General features: G+C 43.8%; 1 protein-coding gene across 2 annotated transcripts in view; it reads left to right on the forward strand.

Annotated features, from left to right (window-relative positions):
- Nucleotides 1-342: 342 nt before the first annotated feature.
- LOC126249032 (peroxisomal targeting signal 1 receptor) overlaps nucleotides 343-25,859 on the forward strand; it is a 244,690-nt gene continuing 219,173 nt past the window's right edge. The window contains exon 1 of one of the 2 annotated variants that reach the window (XM_049950646.1): nucleotides 343-499. The gene's annotated coding sequence lies outside the window, so the exon portion shown is untranslated. The remainder of the gene's footprint in view (nucleotides 500-25,859) is intronic. The other variant, XM_049950647.1, reaches the window with a different exon arrangement.

The raw sequence follows: 25,859 nt of genomic DNA on the forward strand, positions 1-25,859 counted from the left end.
TATTTCATAGAAATGAAATGTGCATTAATTCCATCCATCGCAGGTTATTTTGGAACCATAGTAAAATTACGCTAATCGATTTATGTCGCATTCTTGTTCATTGTCATCAGTGGACATTATTTCAGAGAGATAGTTGAGGGAATGAGGTGCGCTTACGTACGTCATATCACGTTTACTCTGCAAATTAATTAAAACCTGTATGACGGAAAAGCTCTCTGAATTGAAATATGGCTGTTAATTTAAATCACTTGTCAGTGGCTGAAAATAAAGAAGAATTAATATCGCTTGTCTTATCGTTTTAGGACTGTTCGACCTATGACCCCTTGCTGAACACGTTCCACAGTTTGGTCTCTGATAAACATTGATCTGTCATGGTTTCATGGTGAGCAGACACTGTTAGCAATGTTGACGATACATAACCCCGTTGTTAAAGTGGATATTATCGTGTAGGGAGAAAAACTAATTTTTATTGGACGTCGTCATCAAGTTAACTTGCCAGGTAGGACAGTGGTTTAGATTTTATGCGAAGACGAGTATTTACTTCGAAGAGAAAGGTATAAAGAAATGAACCGCGCATCAGTATAATCCACGGTTTTGAAATTTTTTTAGGGGAACGAATAACATTAGGAGAAAAGTCGTTCAACTACTTCACTCTAGGTCACTTCAGTACAAGAGCATTGTCGTTCCTCGCTTTTGGCGTTCTGTCCCTGAAATTACGCAGTTCACCAATTCATAACTCGGTTTCTCGTCCGTCGTTGTTCACATCCTTCTACACGACTGCCCAGCAATTTGTTTTTCTATATTATTATGTAGATGCAGATCTCCCACACAAACTAGAAAAAAGAATCAAAATATGTTGCACCCCCAGTGTTAGACCAAACACACTGAACACTATTCTTTTTCGGATCCTTTTACTGATTCTGCAGGCTCACCCAGTGTCTCGCTCGTGTCTTTTGAAGTAGTGGTTCATATATATATTTTATACTGTACACTTAAGTACTTGTTTCGCATCTAAGTGGTTCCTTCCGGTAGTGCTTTGCAGCAGATTGTAATCTAGTAATTTGGAATATACCACAGTAACATGCAGTTTAGTATGACAGGAGTTAGGTATCATTTCCGTATTGAAATTTGGAAAATTGATGTATTTGACCAGTACCTATAGTGCACGTACTCTTAGTAATTTAAATTTAAGATTAGTTTACTTGCTACATTCTAAAAATGTAGAAGAACACAAAGGAAAGCCAATTTTATTATAGAAGTCCATTGATTTTGCATTTTCCTATTTTCCGGATAGGCCAGAAACCAGTTGGAAACAAATTAGGATACTGCAGAATACTTAATTGCAAAGAAGAATGACCACAATGCACTCATAAAATATCTTGTAAATGGTTAAAATACATTTTGTGATACTGATGTAGCTGAAACTGATAAGTTTCATATTTGACAGTACTGATGTTAAAATTGCCATGTGGCAATTCTGATAGATGCCGTCCATGATTTCTGTAAACTACGTCATACCCTTTATTTCTTCAACAGGACACAGCCAAATTCTTTTCTTGTCCAATTAAACTATTGTTAAATTGGTAATAATGACTATCAAGGGCACTTATACCTAGGGGCAAAGGTGGAGTGTCCCATGCCACCCACGCAGCTGTCAGGAAAAGGAAAAAAGATGGTGTAGTTAGGTGTTTTTCTTTCACCCCCATCCACCCACCCAGCTCTCAAGGAAAGGGGAAAATATGGTGTAGTCAGATGCTTTCCTTTCAAGAAAATGTTTTTAAAAGTTAGTGTCACACACATTGTTAACAGGGTTGGAATTGGAACTTTTTTATGGCTACTTGAAAGTCAGCATTCGTCTTCCAAATTATTAAAAATACTCCATTCCACCTAGGTCTCCCCCCCCCCCTTCCCCACACCCCCCACCCTTATAAACTATTGTATGGGTGCCCTTTGTCTGTGGGATCTTTAACTGCAACCTTGTCATTGTGAACTGCAGAATGCTATGGAAAGGGAAAGAAAGTTGTTGACACTTTATTTTGGAGACTTCGCCTTTAAGAACAAATAAACTTATATTTTCATTGATTGATTGATTGTTTATTGTTGTAGAGACCTCAGAGATCATTTGAGGCATTACAAAAGTCTATATTACATAGTATAAATGTTGCACAAATAATTACAAAAACAAGAAAAATATTACACAAATAATTATGGTACCTTTACACAAAAACAAAATTTTGCTTAGTAAATTTAGCCAATTACAGACTTACTCATATATAGAAGCATATGAAAACTGATTACAAAGTGTAGTCATACCATATTCTTTGCCTCCCTTAAAAATTCATCAGTTTCATAAATGCTGAGCTCAAGAAGAATTTTTTTTTTTTTTTTTTTTTTTTTTTTTTTTTTTTTTTTTTTTTTTTAAAACTGTTGAATTGGGAGATCCCTGATATGTTGGGGTATGGCAGTAAAAAATTTTATGGACTTTTATAAGAAGCACTTTAGTGTTTTTTTTATAGTTACATCGGAAAGAAACTAGGTCCTGCTTGTTTCTTGTGTTGTAATTATGTCGCATGTCGTACTGTTGATAACTCAGATAATTTTCCTTAACATGCATTACACACATTACATTTCTCGACATTGTGACTTAAATGAATAAATGATCAACCTTGATCTACCATTGCTCAGGATCTAAGCGACCTGTCATGCTGAAACTTTGTGATCCTGTTCAACTTTTTGGGTACAATATCTTAGCTGTAAAACAAAAGGTCAAACTATGGTAAATTCATCATAGTGTACTATCAAAGTGGCCCATAAATCTAGTTGTACCAAATAAACTTACATTTGTATTACATTAAAAAATACATGTACCAGTCACTCTTTATGGTTCCCAAGCCAAATATTTCATTTCTTATTAATTCATTTGCTGAAATTTGTTACTAATAGCAATAACAGTTGATACTAACAAGCTATAATGTCGGCCCATTCTTGTTGTTGATGGAGCTGGTATGACAGAAATAATGTGTTCGTCTGGAATCCAACAAGCATCCTGCCTAGCTGGCCAATAGAATGAATGCGCAGGTCCATTGGGGCACATGAAACTGACTAAAACATCATTTTCTTCTTCTGAAACTTCAGACACATTACATTTTCCATCATATATACAGGAAATGTATTGGCCCAGTTGTAAGGTTGTAATATTCCTGAATGAAACTGTTGCTTGACTTTGGTCAACATTTGCCACAAAAAATTTGTATCATTGGATACTCTTCTAATACAAACTTGCTTTTCATTTAATGGCAAAAAATGGTGATTCTCTCTTGTTCCTGATACTGTGCAGCCATTTTTGAACCTTGCTTTCTTCTCAGTTTTTAATGTTTCAATTTCTTCTTTTAAAACAAAAATGAATTGGATTCCTCTGATATTCTTTGTACAGTGTTTAAACAAATCAGTTGATGTCAAAATCTGGTCCTCAGTTGCTGTTTGAAGGCTTGCTCTTGCTGCGAGGCGCTTTACAGTTCCTCCAATTCCATCACATGGAGATTTTCCAGCAAAAAAGTTCCATTCAGCTGAGATTCCAAAGTCATTTTGATGATGGCAGAGATTCAGAAATTTTTTGAAGTTTTTGTACTGCGCTGCTGACACATCACTGAAGTAGTAAATGTGCGTCATTTTTCCAAGGAGACACTTTAGATCTTCTATTAATTTCACTGTAAAAGCATGTACAGCGATTGCATCATGTTTCAGGCTGTTGCTTATTATACAGTAGCTGATGCTGTTGATGTCCAAGTTATTTCTGAAGTACACAACAAATGGGTGTAAAGTTGCTTGGCTGTTAGGCTATTCCAGTGAAAACCTTGAGCTGCGTCCTGGACAATGAAGGGACAATTTTCAGACAAGTCCATTAATATGATCAGTTCAGTTGGCTTACAACTTTCTTTTATGCATTTTAGGTGCTTGCTCTGGTGCTTTGCAACATAATGATGAGTGGAAAGTTTGTCAATTTTTGAAATCAGATCTTCAATAAAATCCTCGGGCATCTGTTTGCTTTCTAATGTATCTCTATCAGTGTGCAACCACTGTTTGAACTCAATGGTATCATCTGGATCACTGTCTTCAAAACTACTTTTTAAAAACTGTTCCAGTAGCTCTTTTACCAGACAGATTTCACAGCAATGAAGCATGCAGTCTTGTGATCCCCAAATCACACACTGTTTTAGCAATCAGACTCTTATAATCTTGTTTAATTGGAGTGCTTGCGAGCATCAGTTTCACATTTTGGTGTAAAGTGCAAACACAGACTGAGTGGGTTCCTGCAGCATCAGGCCCATGCTGAAGTTGATATGCAGCAAACATTTCTTTCAACTTATTCAGAAGAAGGTATTTTTGCATCAAAACTTCCTTGCCTTCTATTCTAATTGATACAGTCTTTCTTACCTGGACAAATTTGGCTAAATTCTTCATTCTGAAAAAAAATGATACCACTCTTTTATGGCATCTGGAATCTTCTTGCTACACTTGTTATTTGGCAGAGCTAATACACCATTTTCTGCCTGTAACTTCCTAGCTACTTTTACCATCCTCTCTGAAACACCGAATTCTTGCATTGTCTCTTGTATAGTCCAGCTTTGTGGTACTAATGTCAGTATTTGCAATTTTTCAGGCTGCCTTGACAATTGCAACTTCTTTCAGTTCTTTAATCAGCTGCTTATAATCTTCACAATCAGGACATGTCTTGCTTGTACTAGGTGTTAGAAGATCTTTTGGGGCGAATCCTCCAGCAGCAGCAATGTTATTCGCAATTGCGTCTTGAGCTTCACTTATTTTTCGTTTTGTGTAACCTTTCACATCCCTTTTTGATACTATCTGAAATTTTAGAGGGGAGACCCCAAAAGCAGTTAGACTTGAATCGATTGATACTTCCGGATATGCTTCATCTTCTCACTGGTTTGAAGTTAACTGTGATTTTTCTGCGAGTTGGACAGATCTTCTGACCAGGTTTCACATTGCTGTTAGTCATAGCTTGCAATTGTTTTGCTGTTTCCACATTGACAATCTGTAAACCCTTTTTAACAGAATGGTTCGTTGCACCAAAACGATTACAACAATAACTCTGTAGAAAGTCATATTTCTACAAGTTTTGCTTTGTGATGAAAGCATATTTGTGCATTTTCAGTAAGACACCTCTCACTTCTTTGGTTTATTAATTCCTGCTGCTCTACTGGAAATTCTTTGATTGGAATGAAGACATCTTGATGTGTGTGTGTTTTCAGATGTTGTTGTGGTCTTCAGTCCTGAGACTGGTTTGATGCAGCTCTCCATGCTACTCTATCCTGTGCAAGCTTCTTCATCTCCCAGTACCTACTGCAGCCTACATCCTTCTGAATCTGCTTAGTGTATTCATGCCTTGACCTCCCTCTACGATTTTTACCCTCCACTCTGCCCTCCAATACTAAATTGGTGATCCCTCAATGTCTCAGAACATGTCCTACCAACCGATCCCTTCTTCTAGTCAAGTTGTGCCACAAACTCCTCTTCTCCCCAATTCTATTCAATACCTCCTCATTAGTTATGTGATCAACCCACCTAATCTTCAGCATTCTTCTGTAGCACCACATTTCGAAAGCTTCTATTCTCTTCTTGTCTAAGCTATTTATTGTCCACGTTTCACTTCCATGCATGGCTACACTCCATAGAAATACTTTCAGAAACGACTTCCTGACATTTAAATCTATACTCGATGTTAACAAATTTTTCTTCTTCAGAAATGCTTTCCTTGCCATTGCCAGTCTACATTTTATATCCTCTCTACTTCGACCATCATCAGTTATTTTGCTCCCGAAATTGCAGAATTCATCTACTACCTTAAGTGTCTCATTTCCCCTCAGCTCCACCTGATTTAATTCGACTGCATTCCATTATTCTCATTTTGCTTTTGTTGATGTTCATCTTACTTCCTCCTTTCAAGACACTGTCCATTCTGTTCAACTGCTCTTCAAAGTCCTTTGCTGTCTCTGACAGAATTACAGTGTCATTGGCGAACCTTAAAGTTTTTATTTCTTCTCCATGGATTTTAATACCTACTCCGAACTTTTCTTTTGTTTCCTTTATTGCTTGCTCAATATACAGATTGAATAACATGGGGGATAGGCTACAACCCTGTCTCACTCCCTTCCCAACCACTGCTTCCCTTTCATACCCCTCGACTCTTATAACTGCCATCTGCTTTCTGTACAAATTGTAAATAGCCTTTTGCTCTCTGTATTTTATCACTGCCACCTTCAGAATTTGCTCTGTGCTGAGTGTTGTACTGTTTGCCATCGCTATAAATCCAATTATGGATTGTCTCCTTCCTGATGTCTCGGGCTCCCTCTTTGTGGATGATTTTGCGATCTACTACAGCTCTCAACGGACCAGCCTTCTTGAACGACGTCTTCAAGGATGTCTCGATCGCCTCCACTCTTGGAGCATCGAAACAGGCTTCCGTTTCTCTCCCAGTAAGACCGTTTGTGTTAATTTTTGGCGACGTAAGGAGTTTCTTCCGCCCTCCTTACATCTAGGACCTGTCAACCTTCCGTTTTCAGACATCGCTAAATTTTTGGGTCCTATGTTTGACAGAAAACTGTGCTGATCCTCCCACGTTTCCTATCTTTCGGCTCGCTGTCTGCGATCGCTTAACACCCTCCGTGTCCTGAATGGTACCTCCTGGGGAGCGGACCGAGTGGTCCTTCTCCGCCTCTATCGCGCCTTAGTGCGCTCGAAATTGGATTATGGAAGCATAATCTACTCCTCTGCTCGGCCGTCTATTCTTCGGCGTCTCGACTCTATCCACCACCGTGGATTACGTTTAGTGTCTCGAGCTTTTTACACTAGCCCTGTGGAAAGCCTTTATGCTGAGACTGCTGAACCTCCGCTGTCCAATCGGCGAGCAGTCCTTGTAAGTCGTTATGCTAGCCATCTGTCTTCCATGCCTGCTAATCCAGCCCATGACCTTTTTTTCGACGCCTCCTTTGATGTAGGGTATGCAGGCCGCTCCTCCTCCCTACTACCCCCGGGAGTCCGCTTCCGTCAACTGCTCCATTCTCTTTCCTTCCGCTTTCCTAAAACCTTCTTGACAACTTGGGGTACAGCACCGCCTTGGCTCCGTCCCCGGATCTGCCTGATCCGTGACCTTTGTCGATTTCCCAAGGATGGTACCCCCACACTTGTTTATCGTCGGGCATTTGCTGCTCTATGTGCACAAATGACAGACCCCACATTTATTTACACCGACGGCTCGAAAACATCGTTAGGTGTAGGGAGTGCCTATATTGTTGGCGACACCCCAAATCAATTTCGGCTTCCCGACCAGTGTTCGGTGTATACTGCGGAGCTTTACGCTGTTCTCCAGGCTGTCCACTACATCCGCCGCCATCGGCGGATACAGTACGTTATCTGCTCAGATTCTCTCAGCTCTCTCCTCAGTCTCCAAGCTCTTTACCCTGTGCACCCTCTGGTCCACCGGATTCAGGACTGTCTGCGCTTGCTCCACCTGGGGGGCGTCTCGGTGGCATTCCTCTGGCTCCCGGGACACGCTGGTATCTGTGGGAATGAGGCGGCCGATATAGCGGCCAAGGCTGCAGTCTCTCTTCCTCGGCCAGCTATTCCATCGATTCCTTTCTGCTATCTACGGAGCATTTTATGTCGTCGTGTTGTTCATTTATGGCACGCGCATTGGTCAACACTTCCCCATAATAAATTGCGGGAAGTGAAAGCCCTTCCTTGCGCTTGGACCTCTTCCTCCCGAACGCGTCGTCGGGAGGAGGTGATTTTAGCTAGACTCCGGATAGGGCACTGTCTTTTTAGCCATCGACATCTTTTAAGCGGCGATCCTCCCCCACTCTGTCCCCACTGCTCTCAGCTGTGGACGGTAAGACACCTTTTAATGCCCCTATTTTAATCCGTTACGCTCCCGTCTACAGCTATCGCCTGATCTCTCGTCGAGTTTAGCAGATGACACGCACTCAGCCGACCGCGTTCTCCAGTTTATTAGTGACAGTGAAATGACGTCAGTCATTTGAAGCCTTTTTTGGGGACAACCAACCCCTTTCTGTAGTGGATTTTTAAGCATTCCTTCTGCTTTTAGTTTCTCCAATTTTATGACTTTGTTCCCATTGCTGCTGGTTTTCAATTTCGGTTTTTTACTGTTTCCTAAGTCACGGGCTGGGCGCTAATGACCATAGAAGTTTTGCGCCCTTAAAAACAAAAGAGGACAAGATGGGGGTGTGGAGGGCTTGTCCAAAATGCTCTCTGGGTCAGTCTTGATCAAAACAGCATCCTCTGCACAGTCATGGGAGTTACTCACTTGTGACAAGCTGGGGAATGTTTCTGTAACCATCACATCCCATAAGAGCTTAAATGTGGTCTAGGGTATCATATTTTAGAGAGACTTTCTTTTGCAGTCAGACCATGAGCTGCGCGCCAATTTAGAGTGGCGAGGTGTAAATTTCGTCCGGCGTGTCCACTGGGGTCCGAAGGATAATCAGGTTGCCACTGGTGCCTTCATCTTGGCCTTAGAGGGTGACACATTACCTGAGAAGGTGAAGGTGATTATCGATGTCAAGCCATATATTCCTCCCCTGATGTGGTGATAAGTATTGAAAGTTCGGCCATATGTCTTCCCGCTGTACTTTCAGCATCACATGTTTAGATTGTGGACATCCATCACATCCCAATACTCCATGTGCCCCGCCTCCTATGTGTGTCAACTGCAGAGAGCATCATTAACCTTGCTCACCAGACTGTATGATTTTACAGAAAGAGAGGAGAACCATGGAATACAAGACCCTGGACCGACTGACCTACACTGAGGCTAAGAGAAAATATGATCGCCTACATCCTGTGCTGCCACTATGACAACAGTTGTAGCCCCATCAGTTCCGCGTATTCCAGTCGGCTCTCAGAGCCAGAAGGCTACACCTGCCCCCTCTATGGTGGGGGGGGGGGGGAGGGAGGACAATTCCCCCCCTGTTGCTCCTGCACTACCTACCTCATGAGCAACCCCCCCCCCCCTCCAACCATCACGGACACCAGTCCCCACTTCCCAGCCAGAACAGCGCAAGTCTTCTCTGGCTCCTCTCGCCAGGAAGGGATCCCTTGGGTCACTCCCTTCCCAGGTTTCTGCTAGTGGGAAAGATGATGCCTGCCAGTGGCTGAAGTGCCCCAAAGCAGCTGGTCTTAGGGCTTCACGATCCTCCTCAGTCCTGCGGACTGAATCAGTGAAGCCCTCACAGCTAGAGAAACCCAAGGAGCAGCGAGAAAAGTCCAAAAAGAAGACCCCTAAGACCAAGGAAATTGTGGTGGCACCCACACCACTACTGCCTACAAGCTCTCCGTCTGGGGATGAGGTGGAGATTCTAGTGTCTGCTGAGGACTTAGATCTCGCCGGACCCTCAGATACTATGGATATAGACTGGTCAGGCAATAAGTCAGTGGCAGAAGGTGATGCTGAGGTGTAAACTGCCTCATTGAATGTTCCATGCCTTCCCGGTCTCATGGAATTGTGGCGTTTTTTTTTCCACCACCTGGTTGAACTACGGCAACTGTTAAGCTTTACTCCTGCTCCTGCTTTCTGCATTTCCATCCAGGAAACCTGGGTCCCGGCAATGCGGACCCCTGCCCTCTGCGGCTATAAGGGATATTACAGGAACCGTAGCGACTATAATCGAGTGTCAGGTGGAGTTTGCGTTTATGTCCTAAACTCAGTCTGTATTGCAACTGTGCCCCCTTCAAACCCCTCTTGAAGCAGTGGCTGTCAGAATAAGGACGACACAGGAAATAACTGTCTGCAGTGTATATTTTCCTCCAGATGGTGCAGTATCCCTGAATGTATTAGCTGCACTGATTGATCAACTCCCTAAACCTTTCATACTTTTGGAAGATTTTAATGCCCATAACCTCTTGTGGGGTGGCACCGCGCTTACTGGCCAAGGCAGAAATGTTGAAACTCTGTCTCAGTTCGACCTCTGCCTCTTAAATACTGGGGCCGCCACACATTTCAGTGTGGCTTGTGGCAGTTACTCAGCCATTGATTTATCAATTTGCAATCCAGGACTTCTCCCATATATCCACTGGAGAGCACATGACAACCTTTATCGTAGTGACCAATTCCCCATCTTCCTGTCACTTCCCCGGCATCAGGCCCACGGGCGCTTGCCCATATGGGCTTCAAACAAGGCAGACTGGGAAACTTTCACCTCTGCGGTCATTGTTGACAGCCCCACATGGTAACATCGATATGATGGTTGAGCAGGTGGGATCGTTAATGCGGTGTAAAACGCAATCCCTCGCTCTTTAGGGTACCCTCGATGAAAGGTGGTCCCTTGGTGGTCGCCAGAAGTTGCTGAGGCAATTTAGGAGCATCGGCGAGCTCTTTAGCAGCATAAGCGGCACGCTTCCCTGGAGCACCTCATAGCCTTTGAGGGGCTTTGTGACCCGCCTTCGCCAGCTTATCAAAAGACGGAAGCGAGAGTGTTTGGAGAGAGACGGCTCGACCATTCGATGCCATACGTCACCTTCCCAAGTCTGGATGAAGATCAGATGTCTTTTTGCGTACCAGACCCCAACAGGTGTCCCTGGCATTAACATCAATGGTGTGTTGTCTACCGACACAAATGTGACTTTTAAGCACTTTGCTGAGCACTATGCTCGAGCCTGTGCATCGGAGAACTACCCCCCAGCCTTTCGCACCCTCAAATGGTGGATGGAAAGGAAAGTCCTCGTGTTCGCTACATGCCACAGTGAACCCTGTAACACCCCATTTACAGAGTGGGAGTTCCTCAGTGCCCTTGTACATTGCCCCAACACAGCTCCTGGGCCAGATTGGATCCATGGTCAAATGATTAAACATCTCTCATCTGACTACAAGTGACATCTCCTCGTCATCTTCAACCGGATGTGGTGCGATGGCGTCTTTCCATGGCAGTGGCGGGAGAGCACCGTCATTCCGGTGCCTAAACACGGTAAAAACCTGCTTGATGTGGATAACTATCAGCCCATCAGCCTCATCAACGTTGTTTGTGAGCTGCTGGTACGTATGGTGTGTCGGCCTGGTTGCCATCTTTTTTAATTCACGAAAAGCATATGATACGACCTGGTGTCATCATACATATCCTTGCCACAATATACGAGTGGGGTCTTGGAGGCCCACTCCCAATTTTTATCCAAAATTTCCTGCCTCTTCGTACTTTCCATGTCCAAGCTGGTGCCTCCCATAGTTCGCCCCATATCCAGGAGAATGGGCTCCGTATTGAGTGTATCTCTATTTTTAGTGGCCATTAATGGTCTAGCAGCAGCTGTAGGGCCATCCATCTCACTGTCTCTGTATGCAGACGACTTCTGCATTTCGTACTTCTCCACCGGTACTGGTGTTGCTGAGTGGTGCCAACAGGGAGCCATCCACAAGGTGCAGTGATGGGCTCTAGCCCATGGTTTCCAGTTTCCGACCGCAAAGTTGTGTGTTATGCACTTCTGTCAGCACCGTACCGTTCATCCAGAACCATAACTTTACCCTTATGATGATCCACTCACTGTAGTGGAGACATATTGATTCCTAGGACTGGTTTTCGATGACCGATTGGCTTGGCTTGGCTTCACCACCTTCATCAGCTTCAGCAGAAGTGTTGGCAGCACATCAATGCCCTCCACTGCCTGAGCAACACCAACTGGGGTGCAGATTGCTCTATGCTGCTGCTGGTCTACAGAGCACTTGTTCAATCCCACCTTGAATACGGTAGTCTGGTTTATGGTTTGGTGGCACCCTAAGTGTTGCGTTTACTCGACCTAGTGCACCACTTTGGCGTTCACCTAGCGACAGGAGCTTTTAGGATGAGTCCGATGACCAGCGTCCTTGTGGAGGCCGGAGTCCCTCAATTGCAGGTTAGGCATGTGCAGTTGCTCTCCAGTTACGGTGCACAAGTTCGTAGTTCTCCTGCACATTCGAATTACTGTCTCCTTTTTCCCACCCACGGCGGTTCATCTCCTGCATTGGCGGCCCAGATCATGACTTTAATTTGCAGTTTGTGTGCGATCCCTTCTCTCTGTACTGGAGTCCTCGCCTTTACCACCTATACTTGAGGTTCATTCACGAACACCTCCATGGTGTACACCTAGGCCGTAGGTTCGCCTGGATCTTTCACATGGCCCTAAGGACTCAGTTAACCCTGCGACTCTCCACGCTGTTACTTCCACTTGATTCTCGATGTATTCTGGGGCCATGAAGTGGTTTACACCGGTGGCTCAATGGCTGATGCTCACGTTGACTTTTCCTATGTTCATGGAGGACATATAAAACAGCACTCCTTGCCAGATGGCTGCAGTGTTTTCACTGCAGAGCTGGTGGCCATATCTCGTGCTCTTGAGCACATCTGCTCATGCCCAGGTGAGTCATTTCTCCTGTGTATTGACTCCTTGAGCAACCTGCAAGCCATTGCCAGTGCTACCCTCGTCATTCTTTGGTAGTGACCATCCAGGAGTCCATCTACACCCTGGAACGGTCCAGTCGTTCAGCGGTGTTTTTCTGGACCCCAGTTCACGTCTGAATCCCATGCAACGAACTTGCTGACAGACTGGCCGAACAGGCTACGCAGAAACCATTTATGGAGATCGGCTTCTCTGAAACTCACCTGTGTCCAGTATTACGCCACAAGGTTTTGCGGCTTTGGGAGATGGAATGGCATTACCTCAGTACGCACAACAAGCTGTGTGCCATTAAGGGAAATACAAATGTGTGGAAGACCTCCATGTGTGCCTCTGGCAGGGACTCTGTGGTTCTTTGTCAGTTGCACATTGGCCATACATGGCCGCTGCATGGTTATCTCCTCCATTGCAAGGACCCTCTTCGGTGTTGCTGTGGCTCGCAAATGACGGTCGTCCATCTCTTGCTGGACTGCCCACTTTTAGCCACTCTGCGGCAGACTTTGAACTTTCCTAGCACCCTACCTTCGGTGCTGGGCGACAATGCCTCAACAGGAGCTTTAGTTTTACGTTTTGTTTGTGAGGGTGGGTGTTATCATTTGCTCTAAGTTTTAGCACATTTCCTTTGTGTCCTCCGCCCTAGTGATTTCATGGTGGGGGTTTTAATGTGTTGCAGAGTGGCTGGCTTTTCCATTTCATCCTCTTCGTCAGCCGGCCATGGTAACCTGCTTTCTTGTTTTAACCTCTTCTACCTGTTTCTTGCGTCTTTGTGGTTTTCTTGTCCCCTTTTGTCCATTTAAGTGTTTGCTGCCCTTCAGTCATTGTTGTGGTTTTTCCTTTCCTTCTGTTTTGTGTTGTCTCATTGTATTAGATTCACCAATGTGGCACTGTTTCCTTTGGAACAAGGGACCGATGACCTCGTAATTTGGTCCCTTCCCCCCTCTTTTAAACAAACAAACAAACAAACCAACCAACCAACATGACTCACTGACCTATTCCATATTATAAGAACACACTTTCTGCAACACATCAGCTGCCTGTAATTCAGTTGCTCTCATTTTGGAAAATGATACAAGGTCTCAAGATTTACAGAAGTATAAACAAACATTTTACAAATGTAATTACACTGTAGATAAATTACTAGCACTTACATAATTTAATTAATTTTTGCCTTATTAAGTTCATTTCAGCAGTTGGTGTATTCCCAATTGTAATAAACATAAGACTATTGTTCATTGTTTTAAATTTCCCAGTACATAAATGGTTGGCATTCTGTGAAGTGAAGTGAAGTGAAGTGAATTGAAGTGAGAGTGAGTGAGTACATGTGAGTGAGAAGAGGTTATCAGCACCCTTGCTAATTAGTAGAAATGAATGTAGTTGAAATGCGAGAAAAGCAATAAACAATCTGAGATAGAATCGCACTCACTCTCACCCAGGATCACCTGCACAATCACACTAGGCAAGATAGCATTAAAAGTCTTCAGATGTTCTAAAACTATAAATGGGAAGTTTACTATCTTTTGGGCCAAAAACTAGATTTTTTAAAAAATTGCATTTTTTGATCCATAAAAGTGTTTAGAATCCACCCCTGAAATGGTTTTTCTGAATACGGAATGGAAATGTTTGTTATTCGCAATTGAACAAAAAAATGAACTTGCCTGAAATCGGCCTTTTTCACGCACCGGTTTTTTTCTTTCGGACAAGTTATTGCACCGGTGCTTGGGAGGAAACACACAAAATTCAAATGAAAGTTTGAATGTGTGTGTTTGGAAGTTAGCCCCCAAGCATTTGCATTCTGGTGCGAAGACTGTGGAGATTGCGACTTTCCTGGCAGTGAGCAGTTTCAGCGAAGGCTATTCAGCAATTCTGAAGACCATGACAATGATAGACGTCACCCTGGGACTCTATTCGATGCAGTTTGCCAAGCATTCAATTGGCCGAAAACTGCTTGTTACCGGCCGTTCAAGTGGCTTTGGAGCAGCGCAGGATGGTCCAGATCGAGTAGAATGCCCTCTGAGAAGAGGAAGGACTAGTTTATGGACCCGGAATAGCAGATTGAACGTACATTGCATAATATTGCTTCTTTTGGTCTTGGCTCTCTGGGATGCTTCCATTGGGACAACTGGGTTTTGGTTTCGATGTCACAACCATAAACCCATGTTTTCTCACCAGTTATGACCCTTTGAACAAATCAGGATCATCATTGACATCATTCATGAGCTCCTGAGAGATGCTAATGTAATGGTTCTTCTGATCAAAATTGAGAAGTTTTGGAGTAAACTTCACTGACACACGTCTCTTACCCAAAACATCCGAAAAAATTGCATGACATGTGCCGACTGCTATGCCAACATTCTCAGCAGCTTCTCTTATTGTAATTCAATGATTTTCCAAAACAATTTTCTTCACAGCTCTGACATTACCATCTGTTGTTGATGTGCTGGGGTGTCCAGAGCGAGTTTCGTCATTGGCATAATCTCAGCCATCTTGGAAGAGCTTGCACCACTTATACGCTTTTTTTTACTTAGTGCAGACTCACTGTATGCCACTGTCAACATTTCAAGTGTTTTAGAGCACTTGATTCCATTTTTCTAAAAAAAATTAATGCTAGTTCTTTGCTCCATTTTTATAATATAATAATCGAAAATCGCTGAGTACACTGAAACAATTCTAACCTTTCTATCTGTCAAAAACGAACGAAGTATTCTGTACACCTGTACACTTCAAACTGTGAATGTATGTTCAGCAAATGTGTAAAAAAGATCATCTTTAGAGATCTAACCAACGCACTGTAAGTTGAGGGTGATGAATCACTGCTGCAGTACCGGAGGAGGAACAGAAAACAGCGAAATCATCGACAAATAAGGAGTATTGTACAGGACTCTTTACCATAGATATGATACCGTTTATGGCTACGGCAAAGAGAGCAACACTTAATACACTGATCTGAAGAGCACCATTCTCCTGTTCAGAATGGCCCGACAGCATGTCACCAACTCAGGACCTAAAAAAATGTGCTTAGAGAGGAGTACCATAAGAAGATAGGGAGGAGCCACGAAAGCACCATTGGTGGAGCTGCTCTAGAATATTGCATCTCCAAGTAGTATTATATGCCTTACTGATGTCAAAGAATATATCGACAGAGTGGTGTTTAAGGAAAGCATGCTGGATGACTGTCTCTAGCAGGGTCAGGTTGTCGACAATTGATTAAAGTCCCCTGAATCCACACTGAGAACAGCTAAGGGGTTGCCTGGTCTCTGACATTTGGAGATGATGATGACAGTTAGCCATTCATTCCAGGGTCTTTCCTACATAGCTCGTCAGGCAGTGCTCCTGTAACTCCTGGAACATAGTCAGTCCTTTCCTAGTTTCAGGAGAGGTATCAAAATTGCTTCTCTACACAAGTTGGGAATGTGACATTTGGGGAGGATTTCCTTTGATGCCAATTGCAAATGTTGATGCACGCTGTGCTGGATTTGGTGGTGATCGGCTGCAGTATCATGAGCCACGGATAGTGCCAAATCCGGCTTCCGCATGGAGAAAGAGCAATTGTAAGTCTCAGAATTGTTGGATCTGAAGTCCAGCTGCCTCCCCTCTGTGGTCGCACAGTAGTGGCAGAATGCCGGAACCTGGCTGGCACTGGCAGTAGGAGCAAGGTTTCCGGGCCTTGTTTGGAGACACACAGTGCGAAAGGAAGAACAGTGGCCTTCTCTCGTAGTGCTGCCTTTGTCATTTAGAAATAATTCTCATAATTATTAGTATGAGCAGATAAGTCACTGGTCACAGTTTGTTGTCAGTGTAGTTTGGATTAGTAGACTGAAGTGGTTGCTTCTGCATTCTAATACATAAATTAACTGCTTCCATATTCTTGAAGGCTCTCCTTCAAAATGGGATGTATGGAACATAATGTTTTAATGAATAAAACAATCCAGCAAAACGTGGCAGCATTTTTGTAGGTGTTAGTAAATACTGAAGATTTACTACAGGGTGTTTCAAAAATATTCATCCAATTTTGCAGAACTGTATCTTCCACATCAATGAAGATGGAAACTTAAGGACTAAAGATTTTACTTTTAAAAGAACCATCTGATTTTACAGTTATATCCTCCACATGTATGCATATACAACGTTGGGGTACAGTCTACAGTTATGTTTAGGATGTTTCACAGATATTCAGTGTGTCCTGCATCAGACACATGACAAACATTCAGGCAATAATCAAACTCATCCCATACTTCTGCAAGCATGTGTGGAGTTTCTGAATTTCACTGCTGTTGCTATGGGTTGTCACAGTTCAGCCCAAATTGTTAGATGGGAAGGCACACAGGTGCAGTCTTTCAGAAGCCCCACGAGAAGAAAATAAATAAATAAATATCACGTACTGTGAGATCAGGTGATATCTTGAGAGGCCAAAGGTACAATGTGAGATCCTTAGGTCCTGTATAGCTGATTGATTGTTGAGGCAGCTCATTGTTAAGAAATGCTCTGCCATGCAGGTGCCAGTGTGATGGTGCTCTGCCCTGTTGAAAATTGAAATTTGTCGCACAATTCTTGTAATTGTGTTGCACTAGGGACAGGGACCCTTATGGCAGCCACATGAACTTACAACCATCACAAAGGTAAACTTTTAATTTCAATTCCTAAGTTAAAATTCAACACAAGTTTCTTTCTTCATTCATATAGAAGGTACAGTCTGATAAAATCAGGTGAATCTTTTTGAAACTCCATGTATGAGGGCTATCCAGAAAGTAAGATGTTTTGGTCTATTGTGGTGGGTTGGGGGTACGGCCACCATTTTGGTGCCATTATGTTCCTACACTCAGTACGGCTCTCTGCTACTTTGCTTTCTGTGACATGTTAAAATGTGTGCTGTAATATTAAATCCCACCATTTGTGAGGGGTGTTCAGTGATTAGGTTTTTGTTTGCAAAAAACTGCAAACTAGTTGAAATTTATCATAATCGATGTGATGTGTACAGGAAAGGGATAGGGTGAAAGTAGAATGAGGCAGTAGTGCATTGATTTTAAAAATAGCCATACCAACGTTCACGATGAGGATCACATTGTTAGGCCTAACATTGTGACTGATGAACTGGTGCTGAAAATCAATGACAAAATTAGTGAAAAAAATGTTTATTCATGATAATGGAACTTTTGCAACGCATTTCCCCAAATTCATGGAGTTGGGTGCATGAAATTGTGGTGGAGAAGCTTTGTTACCACAAATTTTGTGCTAGGTAGGTTCCCAAAATCCTAATGAAAACCACAAAAAGCAGAGACTGGCTGCAGCATTGACCTTTCGTGAAGATTATGAGAAAAATGATAGAGTTATTGATCATATCATACCTGGGGATGTGATTTTGGTGAAGTATGTCAACTGTGAAACAAAAAGGCAGTTGATGGAATGGGAACAGAAATCCTCCCAAGAAGCCAAGGAAGTGTTTGCAAATGCTGCCAGCAAGGAAGATCATGGCTAATGTGTTGTGGGAATCTAAGGGAGTGATTCTCATTGATTTCCTCGAACTTGGCACAACAGTTAACTCAGAGAGGTAATGTCAGACACTGACGAAGTTAAGGTGGGCAATACGAAACAAGTGTTGGGGAAATCTTAGCACAAAAGTTTTGTTTTTCATGACAACACACATCCACACACAGCTAATTGTATTGGAGAGCTCCATTGTGGTTTGGACGGGATGTGTTTGATCACCCACCAGACAATCTGGATTTGGCACCAAGCGACTGCTGCATCTTTCCAGCAATGAAGACGGGGGTCATGACACAACGCTTTGATACTGACGCCAAACTGCATACCTGTAAAAACCAGCAGTTGGAATTGCAGGTGGCAGATTTCTACACAGGCAGTATTGAAAAACTTGGGCTGCACTATGATAGCGAGTACATAATACTGTTTCAACACCAAATTTAGGAGCAAATCTCCATGGTCATGGAACTAGTCAGCACATGAAATTAAATTCGATAAAATAAAATATAGATGAATCCTATGCAGGTGAAAATATAACACACAAGTTAGCTTAATTTTTTTCCAGGAGCTCCCCAACAGAATGGGAGGAGTGGTCCATAAGGAAATTTTTCAGTTTAGAATTGAATGAGCAAGGATTATTGCTAAGATTTCTTAATTCTTGTGGCAGCTTATTGAAAACTGCGTGCCTTTCTGAATGAGTCAGGAAGATGTGATCCAAATGCAGGTTGGATTTTTGCCTATGATAACTGAAGACTGCTAATTCTTGGGAATAAGCCCATATTGTTAACAACAAATAATATTAACCCACTGCTTACCAGAAAATCAGTAGAACATTACCTACCAGTCTCAGGCCCATATTGCTTAAATTGACACCATTACTACTACTACTACTACTACTACTACTACTACTACTACTGTCATGAACCATGTTCGAGGTGTAAATACTTTTAAAACAATTTCATTTATTTAAAGAGTATATTTAAAATTTTTATACTGGCGGTCTTATTGCAAATTTGTACAGGATCCACTTATAATTAGAGGATGTTCTGAGCATACAGGTTTGGTCCACTTATTACATGTAATTTGACTTTTTCTGCCTTTCTACTCTATACATCTTCTCCTTTTCTAAGCTGAAGGTTTTTCTGCCCTTCATGGATCTGGTGCTACTAAACTCGGGCTGCTACATTGTTAAAACGCATCACCCTCAGAGTAGCGCGGAAGCAGTTACAGGACATAATGTCATTGAACAGTGTTTGGCCATTCTCAGCACTCCAAAGCTGATTGATATATACATATTTTGACTTGTAAACACCAGTCAGGATCAGAACATCAAGGAACTTTTTTCACTTCATGTAAATCTTTATCCACCCAGTCCTTGTAAATGATTTGACCTTTGTTGTTGGTTCACATGCATTCTCTCTCAATGAGGGGTACACGAAAGAGCAACATAAAATGAGACTCTTCAGTTATCACAGTTCCTAATTGAATACCCTGTAGATGTCTTTTTTGCTCCAAAAACCAGAAATTCCAGCCTGAGCAGCTGTAGTCCATATTTGATTCCTGTTATGAGAAAACCATAAAACCAGAATGTGCGCTAAAGTGTTCTCCTCCTTCGCAAAGGGGTTCTTCATGATCACTACCACCATCATCTTCATGGTGTTCTGAGATTTCAGTGATGTCTGCCTCATTATAATCTTCACAGGAAAATTCAAATTCACAGAATCAGAACGCTGTTCCAACAATTCCCATATCTCCTCATGTGATTGTCCTCTTCCACATAACATTTCCAGTTTATAAGACAGACAACTGTTATGACATGATAGACTAAAATTAACATGTTCTTATTACACGGAGGATTTCCGAACACTGAAAGAATAATAATGCGAGTCAACAACAGCGAATGACATAACAGGTGCTTTGCATACAGGCATTTGCTTGTTTAAAAGTTGCTTTTAAACCTCACAGGCTTGCGAGACTGATAAGGGAGGAAACGTAAATCCAACACTTTAACACGAAGCCATAGGTAAATTTTTATAATTATTTTCCAAAATTATAACTAACAAGACAAATTAGGAAATGTATAAAAATTTCATTAAAATGAAATGTCTTGTTACTAACAGAGAAGATAATAAAAAATGCAGATGGGCCTCTGAGGCCTGATGGTATTTAAAGGATTACAGAATGCATATAGTGGGAGGCCAGTGTCAGAATTCCCAGATTCCTGAACAGGGGTCAATAAGAGGTTCGTGAACTTACATGACATGTTGGTGGAACTGCCTGTTTGAGCCAGAAGTACCCTTTGTTAATGGGAAGAGTTACTGCAGAATAGAATGCTGTATGTCATAATCAAATGAAAAGAAGTGAAGTAGACTAATTTTCATGTTTCACCCTCACTTATTGCAGCTACTTCTGTAATGGTAAATATAGCAGCATTCAGTTTTTGAACAAGATCCTGAACATTAGCTTTCCATGACAGTTCATTATATATTGGAACACCTAGTAATTTATATTGTTCAGGCTCACTAAACATACGCCCATTCTGTGTAATCAAAATGTCAGATTTAGTTGAGTTACATGTTAGAAACTGTAAAAACTGAGTCTTACTCTGGTATCGGGCTGCATGGAAGTTGGATTCGAGTAGGGCCAAATGGACCTCAGTGGGTGATAGAGGGCAGTGTCACCGCAGCACTGCACTCATCTATTGAGTGTACCATCAGCTCCCCGTCACCAGCCGATAGTGTGCCTCATGGCTGGCATAAACACCACTGTAACTTGACTGCTCAGTCAGTCATGTACTTTGTCTGATAGTGTTCATTACTATCTCCACCATACTACTGAATACTTGTCTATGACTTCACTTTAGTGTTGGTTTTTCTCTTTGGTCTTGATTTGGATTGTGGCTCGTACTTGACATGTTGACAGTCTTGAGCCAAAAGTTCATTGCACTTTGTTGTTGCATTGATTGCTGTTGATTTGCTCTTGTTGTGTCAGGTCCACCATTTGGTCAACCCTGTTGCTGGACTCTGACGTGGGTTTGAGTCCCATCTGCAGGAAGTCTTCCCACCCTGCGTCATTGTTTCTCTCTTATTTTTTCTGATGTGTGCACCGGTATCCAGCTACTTGCAGACATAGCAATTGACGACAATGAAAAAGGAAGTTGTAGAATAGAAGCTAAATTGGTTAGCCTACTTCAGCAACAGCGGCAGCAGCTAATGCACTAACAGGAGATACAACAGTCACTTCAGCTCTTGGTGGACAAACTTCGTGTGCAGGAGGCTGCTGTGCCTCAGGGAATGGCACCCCACTGCACTCGACACAATGTTCCATCCTCCATCATTTCCTCCTTTCAGTGACGCTATTGAGGGCTGGGACACAAATTTGCATTGACTGAAGTAACATTTCACTGTGTTTCAAGTCACGGACAATTCATTGAACAATCTGTCTTCCTATCATGGGCATTGCTGGACGTGTGTTTTCTCTTCTGAAAATTCGCACCTCTGTCTGACCCCGTCACCCTCTTCTTTCAGGAGATATGTGTTCTGCTGATTAATTATTATCTCCAGCAGCACCGTGTGGTCACCTCCAGGCTAGAATGTCGTCAGTACCATAAACAGCCGAGACAATCATTCTGCTCATGGATCACTGACTAGCAAGGACTCAGCTGAAAATGTGATTTTACTTGCGCCAATTAAAGCTGTAAGGTTTCCTACACTGACTCCTTGATTCGTGATGTGGTTCATCTGGCACCTGACCCAGAGGTTTGCATTGCGGCATTTGAAATGGATATCCCATTGTTAGAGGATATTTTGCACATTGCTCATTTGTTCGAAATTGCCACCATGTGTGCCAGAATAGAATAACTGCCAGGTTGCAGCAACATCGTGATTCATCTTTGTCTGATGTCTCTTGGCTTCTGAACCTCTAGTCACCCCATGATGATGGCTATAGGGGCCACTCCCTTCATGTCCACAGTGTTTTTCCTCTCACTCTTGACTGACTGTCCAAATTGCTGGGGTCCTCTACACACTGTGGCAAGGAGGGGGAACTCAGCTCAGTATGTTGCAGTTGCATGACCTTCCCCCACCGCCACCTGTCTCATGAGGACATCTGAATCCAGGTGGACACTGGGACCACTGTCTCTTTGATCAGTTGGGCAACTTACGTCCATCTGGGTTTACTCGACATGTCCCCACCCTTGTGCAATTTGTTGGCCTACATAGATGGTGCGGTCCTTCTTTGCAGGCAGTTCTCGATTGCGGCAACTTAAAAATACGTTACTTGGCTTTTGACAGTCTTTTTCATTGATCATCTGTTGGCTACCAACATTTTTGGCCTCAACACGTTTATGGCATTTGAATCTCGGATGAAGTCAAGGTGGTTTCCACTGCAGCTCATTTCTGGGATGACCTCTGCTTGGTGTTTTCGCCTCTCTTTCAACGGAATTTGGGGTGTGCTTCAGACTTCCAGGAACACACAACCCTTTGGTCAGATGCCACGCCTCATTTTTAGCCTCCCTGCGGATGTGGGGGTTAGAATAGGCCCAAGGTATTCCTGCCTGTCGTACGTGGTGACTAAAAGGAGTTCCACATGTTTCGGTCTTTATGTGATGGTCCCCTGTAGGGTTTGACCTCCATTCTTCAAAATTTTCCCGAAGAGCAAGCCAATTGGGGATGGGCGCCTTACAAGGTGCATCGTGTCCATCATGCATTGAGATCTTTAGCCCACTTTCTCATCGTCGCATTGCAGTTCTGCCCATTCTGCATCTCTTGGGCGAGGACACCTTCCTGGGTGCATTTTCCACCATGCACTACGCAGTGTCGCTTTCTGCGCAAATGACAACCATGGACTTATTTGCGCCTGATATCCAGCACGGTAGTCAGTCCATTGTGGTGGGGCCACCATGTACCCTGTTGGTTGTAGCCCCCTGACCACACAGGGATTGCTCTGCTAATGCCGGCACCGTTTAACTCCTCACATATGCCAAAGGGTACATGCCCATCCCCCTGGGGCATCGGGACTCCCGGCAATGGCCATCCTGCCAGGTGGCCTTTGCTGCGGCTGGGTGGCACCCGTGGGGAGGGCACCTGGTTGGAGTGGGTGGCATCAGGGCGGATGACATGCGATGAAGCGTAGTCCATCATCTCTTGCTGGTGGTGAAACACCAGCAGTCTCTAAGCAATCACGAGCTCAATTTAGTGCATAGAAGTACGACCCCAAATCGCTCCCCTCCCTGGCCACACCATGGGAGGAACGTCAGGCTAAGGATGGCAGCAGATCTTATTCACCCCGGTACCTTGTATGTTAGAGAGCTGATGGGGAATCTTTCACGATGATGAAGCCTCAGTTTGTTGTTAGAGGACAAGTTCGGGGAGGTGGAGGCCTTGTCCAAAATGAGATCTGGGTCAGTCTTTATCAAAACAGCATCCTCTGCCCAGCCACGGGAGTTACTCTCTTGTGACAAGCCGGGGGATGTTTCTGTAACCATCACACTTCATAAGAGCTTAAATATGGTCCAGGGTATCATATTTCACAGAGACCTTCTTTTGCAGTCTGACGATGAGCTGAGTGCCAATTTAGATTGGTGAGGTGTACATTTCGTCCAGCGTGTCAACCGGGATCCGGAGGATAATCAGGTTGCCACCGGTGCCTTCATCTTGGTCCTTGAGGGTGAGACATTGCCTGAGAAGGTCAAGGTGACGGTCTACCGGTGTGATGTAAAGCCCTATATCCCTTCCCTGATGCGGTGCTTTAAGAGCTGGACGTTTGGCCATATGTCTTCCCATTGTACTTCCAGCATCACGTGCCGAGATTGCGGGTGCCCATCACATCCCAATACTCCATGCGCCCCACCTCTGATCTGTGTCAACTGTGGAGAGCACCATTCACCTTGCTCGCCTGACTGCAGGATTCTTCAGAAAGAAAGGAAAATCATGGAGTACAAGACGCTGTGCAGACTGACGTACACTGAGGCTAAGAGAAAAGTTGAATGCCTGCATCCTGTGCATATGACATCATCTTACGCTGCCGCTACAACAGTTCTGGCACCATCAGCTCCGCCAAACCAGGTCAATTGCCAGACCCTCAGACACAATGGATATAGACTGCTCAGGCAATTAATCAGTGGCAGCAGGTGACTGAGGCGTAAACTGCCTCATTCATTGTTCCATGCCTTCCCAGTCTCACGATGTCATCCTCTAGTGGAATTGCGGCGGTTTTTTCCACCGTCTGCCTGAGCTACGGCAACTGTTAAGCTTTGCACCTGCTATCTGCATTGCCCTCTGGGAAACCTGGTTCCCAGCAATGCGGAACCCTGCCCTCTGTGGCTATAAGGGATATTACATGAACCGTAGCAACTATAATTGTCAGGTGGAGTTTGCGTTTATGTCGTAAACTCGGTCTGTAGTGAACATGCGCCCCTTCAAACCCCTCTTGAAGCAGTGGCTGTCAGAATAAGGGCGACCCAGGTAATAACTGTCTGCAATGTATATCTTCCTTCAGATGGTGCGTACCCCTGTATGTTTTAGCTGCACTGATTGATAAACTCCCTAAACCTTTCCTACTTCTGGGAGATTTTAATGCCCATAACCCCTTGTGGGGTGGCACCGTGCTTACTGGCCAAGGCAGAGGTGTCGAAACTTTACTGATGAAATTCGACCTCTGCCTCTTAAATACTGGGACCTCCACACATTTCAGTGTGGCTCATGGTAGTTACCCGGCCATCGATTTATCAGTTTGCTACCAAGGACTTCTCCCATCTATCCACTGGAGGGCACATGACGACCTGTGTGGTAGTGACCACTTCCCCATCTTCCTGTCACTGCCCCAGCGTCAGGCACACGGATGCCTGCCCAGATGGGCTATGAGCAAGGCAGACTGGGGAACTTTCACCTTTGCTGTCACCGCTGAATCTCCACACACGGTAACGTCGATGTGATGGTTGAGCAGGTGACTAGCACAATTGTTTCTGCGGTGGAAAACGTGATCCCTTGCTCTTTAGGGTGCCTGAGGCGTAAGGCAGTCCCTTGGTGGTCGCCGGAAGTTGCTGAAGCAATTATGCCGCTGTAGTGCTCATCGACGCTGCTTAAGTGGCACCCTTCCCTTTAGCACCTAATAGCTTTTAAATGGCTCTGTGCCCGTGTTCTCTACCTTATCACGCAAAGGAATGAGGAGTGTTTGGAGAAGATAAGTCTCCACCATTGGGTGCCACAAGTCACCTTCCCAAGTCTGGGCAAAGATCAAACTTCTTTTCGGGTACCAGGCCCCAACGGCCATCCCCGGTATTACCATAAATGGCGAGTTATGTACCGATGCAAACGCCATTGCCAAGTGCTTTGACGATGGCTTCTGCATTGGAGAATTACCCCCCAGCCTTTTGCACACTCAAACAGCGGCTGGAAGGGGACGTCGTCTCATTCACTACATGCTGCAGTGAATCCTATAACGCCCCATTTACAGAGTGGGAGCTCCTCAGTGGCCTTGCACATTGCCCTGACACAGCTTTTGGGCCTGATTGCATCCACAGCCAGATGATTAAACGTCTCTCATCTGTCTACAAGTGACATCTTCTCATCATCTTCAACCGGATCTGGTGCAAAGGCGTCTTTCCATTGCAGTGGTGGGAGAGCACCATCATTCCGGTGCTCAAACCTAGTAAAAACCCATTTGATGTGGATAGCTATTGGCCCATCAGTCTCACCAATGGTCTTTGTAAGCTGCTGGAACATATGGTATGTCGGCAGTTGAGTTAGGTCCTGGAGTCATGTGGCCTACTGGCTCCATGTTGGGGCGGCTTCCACCAGGGTCACTCTGCCACTGATAATCTTGTGTCCATTAAGTCTGCCATCCGAACAGGCTTTTCCAGATGGCAACACCTGATATCTGTCTTTTTTGACTTGCATAAAGCATACGACATGACTTGACGACGTCAT

This window comes from Schistocerca nitens, chromosome 3 (genome assembly GCF_023898315.1).
Source record: "Schistocerca nitens isolate TAMUIC-IGC-003100 chromosome 3, iqSchNite1.1, whole genome shotgun sequence".
Classification (NCBI taxonomy): Eukaryota; Metazoa; Arthropoda; class Insecta; order Orthoptera; family Acrididae; genus Schistocerca; species Schistocerca nitens.